Raw genomic sequence first — 9,606 nt, 5'->3', positions numbered from 1 at the left:
AGGACTGGACGTCCCATTGGGGCCAGAATCGTGGACAGAGGGCCAGCGGGACTGGGGTCTGGAGGGGTGTCCTTGATGGCAGCCTTGCTCCTGCCACAGACACCCATTCCTAGGGGCACAGGGGCGGCTGCCTGTGGCGGGGTCCCTGAGGGAGGGGCGCTGGAGCCTGGGCCTCTGGGAGCAGCTGCCTGCAGATGGCCGTTCAGGGGCAGCCCAGGCGGCCCCTCTGGTCCTTCGGGTCACGGCGTCCTTCCAAACCCCTTGTCCTGTGCAAAAGCACACGTGACAAGTCACAGGGAAGACATTTCCTGGAGGAAGACAGGGCCGGGGGGCTGGGCAGCTGGCTGACCCTTCTGCTCCCCACGACCCTGCAGAAGGGACTCGGGCACACCCTGCTCTGGGTCGGTCAGCTCCAGAGAAGGCTTCGTCTCTGGAGACGGAGGTGCGTGCGGCCTGGAGAGAAGTGGACAGACCCAGAGCGCCTCGACCTGTTTCCCTTTTTACTTTTGCGGCCAGGAAGCAGAGCCACGTTCCTGCTCGTCCGCCACCTCCGGGGTCTGGGTGTTTGAATGCTGGAGCCTTCCGGAACGAGGCGACTGACCGTGAACCTTCCGGCAAGGTGGAGCGCAAGCCGAGTCCCGACCTCCAGGTCCGGCGGGGCCTGGCATGGGCCGTTTTGATGGACTTATATGAAACGTCCTCAGACCGGCCTCGCATCCAACATGTCGAGATCCCCAGCCAGGGATCCAGGGGGCAGCGGCAGGCTGGCCCTGCCACGGGGCCGGAGCGGGGTTTAGACAGCTCCCTCCACCCGCGCCCAGCCCCAGCCTCCCCAGGAGACCGCAAACCCTGGAGGGCTGGCTGCTTCAAGGCCAGCGGCTCGGCTCGGTGCTGAATCTACCGGCCCAGGCAGGCTTCAGAGCGGAGGGGGCGTGGCACCGGGCGGGGGCCTGGGGCCCGTGTGCAGCTGGCAAACTGGCCGCAGCACACACATCGCCAGCCGCTGCTCCCTGAGACTGTCCCTCCTCAGCAGTCCTCACCCAGTGGGTGGCACCGAAACCTCGCTCCAAGACTCACACCCACTTAGCGGAGGTCATCCATCCATCAGAGCCTGTCTCAGGGGTCGGCAGAGAGCAGGGGAGTCGGGAGCAGGGGTGCTGGACACCCCACCCACCAAGGTGGCGCCTAGATGGCCCCACGCTCCCCAAACTTCCCGAGGGACTCGTGAGCCACGAACATCGCCCTGGGAGTCCCCGGGTCAGGGAGGAGGCGGCCGCCCCACGAATCCTGGGGGGGTCCTGGCTCCTGCGTCCCTGTGGGCACTCTCAAAGGCCTTGTGTGCTGGTCGCTTCACGCAAAGGGGACCCGGGGAGCCAGACGCCGAGCTGGGGGTCTGCCCGCGGGGCTCGTGTGGGGACCCCCGGGACACAGGGCGCGGAGCCCCCGGGCTGGGTGCCTGTTACCCGGAGCCAGGGTCACTCCCGGACAGGGCTGGGACGGTGGGAACAGGTCAGGGGACACCCCACGGCCTTAGCCCCGAGCAGGCCGGAGCACAGGGGCGCAGCGCGCAGTGTGGCCGCACCCCAAGCTGGCTGGGGGTAGCAGGGCCAGAGGCTCAGGTGGGAGCCGAGGTCCCCAGGGGCTGGCCGCTGTGCCGGGACACCCACCTCGCCTCCCCGGGTAGCCCGCAGGGAAGGCCGGGAAGACGAGGGGTCAGCCAGGAGCTGGGAGACAGCAGCCCCGGTGACAGGCACGGTGACAGCCACGGTGACGCCCGTGGACGGGCGCCCTGCTTCTCTGGTGGGGCCGTCCCGGGGCCAGGCCTCTCCCCGGGGCCGCCGCCCGGCAGGAGGCTGGTGGCCGCGCTGATTGCATCAGACAGACCGCGATCGACCGGGCTCCGGTCTACCCCAGGTGCCTCATTTCAATAAACAGCAGTTCGAAGGAATTAGCAGGGGACGCCGCCCCCCCCTTCTCCTCCGTCCCCTCGTCTTCCTTCGGGTTTGTCAGGGACGAAAGATTTATGAGGGTTCCAGTAAGATTCTCGTTTGTTCCGGGATGCGGGACGGGAGCGCGGGGGGCTCGTCTGGGCCCCGCGTACACGCCCTGACACGGGCCGGGCCGCGGCCGATGTCGCCACACGGTGGGGGTCGCCTCTGCAGAAACCACGGGAGGCGCCTGGGATGAGAGGGAAGAACCCCAGCGGCCGACTCGGGGTTCTGGGACGGCGCTGGCCTGCACTCACCACCCGCGCTGGGCCTTCGCCCCTCGACGGCAAAGACGGGGCGGACGCCAGATGTGCGCATGCGTGTGCGCACGTGTGTGCACTGCCCACGCCGTGTTAAACTGTCCCAGGTGGTGCGTTCTGTTTCCTGTGTTTTGCTTGTCGCAATGGACATTTCCTCCGGGTCGTTCGGCACTCCTCTTGAAAAGATGTTTTTTTAATGACGGCAAAGTCCTCAGTGGGTTGATTGCAGCATAAAACCCTTAATAGTTTCTCTGACATGTAGACATTGGGGAGGACGCCATTTCTTCGCTCTAATAAACGATGTGTCCAACGTCGGCCGTGCGGGGTCCAGCCTGGCAGGCCTCTGCCCCCGACCTCTGCCCTGCGGCCCGCGGGCTCCGGGCCGCCCCGCCTGAAGCCCCGTCTGCCCACGACTCCCGCCCTCTTCCAAATTATTTGAGACACAGTGTTTCCTGTTCGTCCTGTTCATTGTCGGGGTCCCCTCCAGGGACGCCCGGGAGGGCCACGCCTGTCACCAGGGTCGAGAACAGTGCCTGGCACACAGGTCCGCGCGGCGATTTTCGAGGCCATTCGGGCAATCCTCGTCTTTTTCTCATGAACAGTTTTAATGAGACGTAGTTCACACACCGTCCAACTCACCCAGCGAAACCATACAGTTTGATAGGTTTTGTGATCTTATATTAAAATGTTTTAAATTGCGGTAAGATATCCACAACATAAAATGTGCCATTTTCCCCATTTTTTAAGTGCGCGACTCAGGGGCAAGAGTATTATTCACGATGCCGGGTGACCACCGCCACCACCTGCTTCCCAAATGTCTCCATCGCCCCAACCTGAAAGTCCATCCCCCTCAAACCCGAACTTCCCGCCCCGCAGCCCTCGGGCCCCTGCGTTCCGGTCTCTGCTTCTGGAGCCGTCGCCCCCAGGGCCCTCCTGGAGACCGAGTCTGCGCACGCGGCGTCCGGTAAGGGCACCCTCCACTGAGCGGGGCGTTTCCTGGTCCCCGCGCCGAGCGGGCGGGCGACCGGACGTCGTTCCTTTGTGCGGCCCAGGTGGCGCGATCGCCGTCTTCCCGCTGGGTGCCCAGCTCGTGCGTGGACCGGGACTCGCTGTCGCCTGCTCTTCGTTCCCTCCCCGCCCCCCTTCTCTGCCTGGCTTCGGGTTCGAGCATTTTCGGGATTTCGCCCTGGCTCCCTCGCCGGCGTGCGAGCGAGGAGGCTTTACTCCGAGTCTGCCGCGGCCTGCCTCTGGGGGACGCCGCGCCACGTCACCTGCGCACGGACCCTCGTGACACCGCACGGCCACGTCCACGTCTCGCTCCCGGCCCGTGTCGCCTCACACTTCTCCACGCGTCACAAGCGCCGTGCTGCGGCCTTACGATTTTCTTTTTTTTTTTTTGGTCTTAAACAGTCGATGAGTCTTAAAAGAAAGAGAGCGATTTCCACTGATGCCCACGGCTACCGCTCCCAGCGCTCTCCGTCCTGTGGATCCGTCTTTCCACCGAGAGTCACTTTCTGTCTCCCCGAAGGCTTCCCTGTCCCTCTTCCACGGGGCGGGGGGCGCGGGGGGGCGCGGGGGGGGGGCGATCTCTCCTCTCCCGCTCACCCGGAGCCTCGGCCTCGCCTCTGCGTCCGGGCGTGAGGGCGCCCGCCGGGGACTCGGGGACTCTGGGACTCGGGGACTTGGAGACTCGGAGCCGCGGGCCCAGGACTCGCAGTTCTTCCTGAGGCTGCCGGTGTCGCCGGCTGTCCTGCGAGCTTCGCAAGGCGAAGCTGGCTCCCCTGGGTGTCCCTGGGCCTCACCTGGCGCCCCCCCACCCCCACCCCACTGGCTGCTTCTGACGCGGGTCGTCACCACGGGGTTTCAGGAATTCAACGTGCTCGGGTCGCTCCGTTCGCATTTCCTGCGTCGGGTCTGCCGAGCCCCTCGGCCCGCGGGCTGAGAGACGGCGTCAGTTTCTGCCATCATTTCTCCACGCAGTCCCCTCTCCCTGTCGCCCTCAAGGGCTGCGAGCCGGCGCGTCAGGCCCCCGGCAGTGGCGCCACGGGCCCCGGCCTCCCCCGTCCCGTCCGGGGCGGTTGCCAGCGCCTCGTCCGCTGACTCTCTCGCCGCCGTTCCTTCTGCCGCGCCCTCCGGGCCGTGGCCTCCCTCCGCGTGAGCGCGCGCCTCCCTCTAGGGGTTGGACGCGGGTCTCGGTTTATCTCTCCCGTGTGCCTCCTCCACACGGTTTAACGGCCTCGGCCTCGCCTGCCAGGCCCTCGCCGGGTCGTTTCCGAGTCTGCGCGGCGCGTCCGCCCCTCCCGGGGGCCGCGTCCCCGCACGCCTGGTGCTCTTTGCGTGGATGCTGGACAGTGTGGGTTTCCGCTCGTGGGGGGCCGGGCGCCCTGCAGCCCCGGAAGCCCCGGCAGCCCCGCCCGGAGCGCCATTAGCTTGCCCTCACCCTGAGGCCACGCGCTTCCGAGTGCTGCACTGAGGCCGCCGTCCGGGGCCTCCCGGCCCGTCGGTGGAAGCAGGCGCTCCTTCCCGGCGCTGTGCGTGGCCCCCGCGTGCCTGTGGCCCCCGGAGCCTCGGCTGGGGACCGGGGGGCTCGGCGCCCCTCGGGGGCACCCCTCCTTCACACGGCGCTCTCCTCCCGCGCTGCCGCCCTCACCATCTCAGCGTCGTGCCCTCAACTTGGGGACCCCGCTGGTTCCCCTTGCGTCCACCCCCTGCGCTGGGCCTGGCGCGAGCGGAGGCAGGGCCTCTGTCTCGTGGGGACCCCCGCCCTGTGCCGCCTGCCTTCCAACAGCAGACGACCATGGTCTCATGTGTTTCGTATATTTTCCCGGTGTTTCTTCTTAGCGTAAATGAAGATTCAGGCCTCATCGCCTGTCGCGGTCAGAGGCGGGGTCCTCCGGTAGTTTGATAGGTGGTTCTCGGTGAATACGAGTGCTGCCCCCACAGGCCTCTGCGGAGATGCTTCCTCCCACTCCGGCTAATTCTTGTGGCCTCAGGTCCGGGAGGGCAGGGGCGGCATCCCGTCTGCCTCGGGCCCAGGGCCTGGCGCGTGGGAGGTGGGCAGGGCTGGCGGGCTATGAACTGACCCCAGAAGTGCAACTCGGAGGTCAATGGATATCAGCATGCGAGGCCCTCGCCCCGTGTGGCTCGAAGCATCCCCGGCCCTTGTGGAACCGGCCCCGTGCGCAGCCAGGACCTCATGCTTGCGGAGGCCAGGACAGGAGGGCGTGTGGTGTGGGTCCGCCCAGGGACACCTGCCCAGAGGGGAGGACTCAGCACCTGGAGGCCCCGCCACCAGAGGCAGCGCCGGCTTGCAGGGCCATGCACAGCCCCCGGCTGTGGAACCTTGTGAGGAAGAAACCCCAAACTGTCCCCTGGCACCGGGCAATGGCAGGGCCATGGGGTGGGGGCGGGGTGGAGCATCCTGGAGCAAGAGGAAGGGGAGGGGCCTGCGTCCCCAGGGTAGGCTGAGGGTGGACTGGGCAGGGGGGTGGACAGCAGAAGGGTGGGAGGGAGAGGGGGGCCAGGCTGTGGGGCTGGCGAGGGGCTGAGCCTCTGGGTGCTGGGCAGAGGGCCCGTGCCGCTCCCCATGCTCCCGGCAGCCCGACCCCGTGGGCGCGGTGGCCGCACGACCCCGTGGGCGCGGTGGCCGCACGGATGATGGATCGCTGAGGCCGCCCCCAGGCGGCAGCCGCGGCTGCACTTGGCCTCAATCGCTCCCTGGGGCCCAGGCGGCCAGCAGCGCGTGATAAACGAGTCAGCATTGATTTTCACTTAATTGACAATTTGGTGAACCTGTTCCCCAAATCCTGGGTTGGGCCCCAGAGGAGCCTTGAGGTGACCGATGGCAGGGTTGATGCCCCTAGCCAGGGTGGCAGCCAGGGGGCGGCAGAGGCCAGCCAGATGCTGGGGGCGGGGATGCGTGCCAGGGCCCAGCGTCCTCTGCGCCCACGGGTGCTCAGTGCCTGGGGAGGGGCTGTGCGTGGAGCTGGGAGCCCAGCCGCGAGGGGTCTTCGCGCCCGCTCAGGTCAGGGAGCCCTGGAGGAGCGGGCGGCCGCGGTGGTCACGAAAGCGGCTGGGATTTCGTCCTGGCTCGGCCCGTCCGCGGTGCTGCGGGGGGCGCTGCCCCTGGGCCTCGCTGACCCTCCGCTGCCTCTTCCGCAGAGCGGAGCCCGCTCGAGCCCGCCTGCCCCCCACAGCGCCCTGAGGTCCCCTGGCCCCCAGCACCCTCTGTGGGTCCTCCTCCCACCCTGGGGCTCGGCTAGCTCTTCCGCCTCAGGACCTTGGCAGCTGGGGTTCTCCAGGTGACGCGCCCTCCCCTGAGCACAGGCAGCTGGCTCCCCTGGGCTATGGACCCTCAACTGGGGGGCCCCGCCTAGCCCGGAAGGGTCAGGCCCAGGGTCACGTCTAAGTGCAGACACTCCGTTCCTTCCTCGGTTTGGTAAAGCACTTCTCACACCTTCCTGGCATGTGGGCCCATCTCTCCTCCCCGCTAGGCCACCAGCCCCACGGGCACAGGGACGCTGGCCCTCCGTGTCCCAGGCCCGTGGCCCACCTGCCCTGCCTGCTCGGCACCGCACAGGGAGGCCTGTCACCCGGCCCCGAGCAGGTTGTTACCAGGACAACGCAAAACAAGCCTGGCCCTCACCTCGGCCACCCACCCCTGAACTCATTAGCAGGGCAAGACTTGGGGACGGTAACAGGACGCCCAGATAATCCCCTCCGGGAGCCACCAGACAAAAGCCAAGTTAAATCCACGGAATTGCCAGGCGGAGGCGGGAGGCTGGAATTCACCCCCCCCCGTCCCCCCAGAGAGCAAACGAAGAATGCCCTGCTCCGGTGCAGGCCGCTAGGAGTCAGATTTCCGTCCTGTGCAATTCAATGCCACACGGGGACCAGGGGATGGTTCTCCCCTCCCTGGCCAACAAGAGAGCTCTGGGCTCCTCGGGGCTGGCAGAGAAGGTCCCTGGCAGAGCCACCACAGCTGGGACACGGCCCTTCTGCCCCCACCCGGCACCTGCACCTGCCCCCGCCCAGTGCCTGCACCTGCCCCTCAGGTGCTGTGTGGACAGGCACAGGGCCTCAGGGGCCCCGGGGCACTGGAAGGTGGGCTCTGGCTGTAGGAGCGTCCCCTGTCTCTGCACATGGTCCTCAGGGGGCCTCTGGAGCCTCCCCCCCAGCTAGTGGGCTGCTCTGGGGAGGTTGGTGGGGGGGCGCTGACCGCCTGGGGATTCCCCTCTGCTGGGAACTTCAGCTGGCCAGTGTGGAGATGAGCGAGGCTGTGACCTCAGCTGGACGTGGCCTTGGACCTGACCTGCCCCCGCTCCTGAAGCTGCTTGTGAGGCACGGGCCCTGTCCCGGCAGCTCGGTTTGCTTGTCTGGAAGTGGGGCGGTGGTCCCCACTGCGCCCCCCCCCCCGATGCCCGGGGCCGCAGGCTGCGCTCGGGGCCGGGCCAAGTCTGGCCACGAGGCCAGTAGCTGTGCCTGCTGGTGGTGTTAATGGTGTCGGGGTTGGGAAGCCTCTCGCGTGTAAGGCGAGGTTTGGGGGGGTGGGAACAGGGGCCCCCCATCCCGGCACGGCTGGAAGAGCTGGAGGGAGGGCTCCGGGGCCCGGCCTTGCTCAGCAGTGACTGGGTGGCCCTGAGGGGCCTTGGCTTTTGAACTTCCAAAGCGTGCGAGCACGGGCCGGGCCGGGGTCGGAGGTGGCAGCGCCCTTCCCAAGGTGGCGGGTGAGCAGCGGGGCCGAGGAGGCGGGTGGCAGGGCCAAGGGGTCTTTGGTCCTCCGCCCGAAGCCAGCACTTAGAGCCCCGAGAGCAGGCGGCCAGAGCAGGGCCGTGGTGTTCAGTGGACAGAGGCTGCCTGAGCCCCGCTGGTGACCCCACAGGGGGCACGGCCAGCCAGTCACCTTGACCACTGCCTTGACAGTGCCGCCAAAATGGCTGGACATTCACCTTGACCAATGGCCCCCCTCCGTGGGCACAGGGGCACCCAGTGGACATTTGCAGACCAAAATGCTTCACTCGAGAGCGAGAAGACGCGGCCGTCAGCTTGGCGAGGCCCCCGGGTCCCGGGCCCCCCTGGCTGTCGGGGGCCGGTGCTCTGAGCACAGCACCGAGCAGGCCTCCCTGAGTCCTCTGTGACAGCGCCACCCCCCCACAGTCCTCTAAGCGAGGACGGCCACCTCCTTCGTACAGAGGGGCCCAGAGACCCCGGGAGGCAGGGAGGCTCCAGGCCTCAGCCAGCTGGGGAGAGCAGACCGAGGATCTTTGCAGACGTAAGGAGTTAAGGACCCGGGGATGAGGTCATCCTGGGTTAGGGTGGCCCTCGATCCAGCGACAAGTGTCCTTGTGGGAGAAGCCAGAGGCAGACTTGCGACACAGACACAGAGAAGCCATGTGGTGCCTGGAGCCGTGCTCCAGGGGGCCCCAGCGGGCTGAGCCCCGAGGACGTGTCCAGGGAGCTCAGCGTGGCAGCTGAGCAGGTGTCCCACGGCCCAGGAAGGGCGTCCAGGGGGCAGGTGCCAGGCAGAGGACACAGCAGGTGCAAAAGTCCTGAGCAGGAGAATCAGAAAGGAGCCAGGTCAGAGGGGGCTGGGGTAGGGTTGGGGTCTGGGGTGGAGTCGGGGGGCTGGGGCTGGGGTGGGGTGGGGGGGTGGGGCACGACAGGCCTGTGCACCCCCCGCCAGCAAGGTGCTGGGGAGGGACCTTACTGGTCACCTGACTCTGGGAACCTGCTCTGGGCAGCCCGGAAGCCCTGGTCAGGTGGGCAGGAGGCCCCACTGGCCAGTCTGGGCAGCTGCCGTTGGGCTCACCTAGTCTCCCCAGTGAGGCAGCGTGCTGGGGCCCAGGGTCCAGGGGCCAGAGGACAGACCCTCCCCACTGGGGCAGCTCTCTGGGGGCACCCGAAGGTCCCCATGGCCGGATCCGGTGGGTCCTAGCCGCCGCCCAGGCCGCCTCCGGCCTCCCTTCCCTCCCCAGCTCGACGCAGATGGAGACAAAGCGGCTTTTGTTTAGACCTGAGCGCACTGCGGGCATTCCAATCTCCCCTCACGACCTGGGCCCTCGCCGGCCCCGGTCGCCCTGCCCCCCAGCCAAAACCTAAGTAAAATAAATACATGGACTTCCGAGGCGCCTTTGGGGAGCAGATCTCCAGACACAATCAGCCGAAAAGGCCCACGTGCTTCCCCAGGCCCTGCCTCATCAGCGTGATGGCCGGAGGCGCAGGAGCCTGGGCTAGCGCCTTTGTCCCTGATGCCAGCGCCTAAGCCCCCGCCAGGCAGGAATGCGGCCGGGCCCAGCCTGACCGCGCCCCAGACACTGGAGCCGGCTTCCTGGCTCTGTGTTCCGGCAAATTCTCCGACA

Source organism: Rousettus aegyptiacus, unplaced genomic scaffold (genome assembly GCF_014176215.1).
Source record: "Rousettus aegyptiacus isolate mRouAeg1 unplaced genomic scaffold, mRouAeg1.p scaffold_m13_p_3, whole genome shotgun sequence".
Classification (NCBI taxonomy): Eukaryota; Metazoa; Chordata; class Mammalia; order Chiroptera; family Pteropodidae; genus Rousettus; species Rousettus aegyptiacus.
This window is presented reverse-complemented; position numbering follows the sequence as displayed.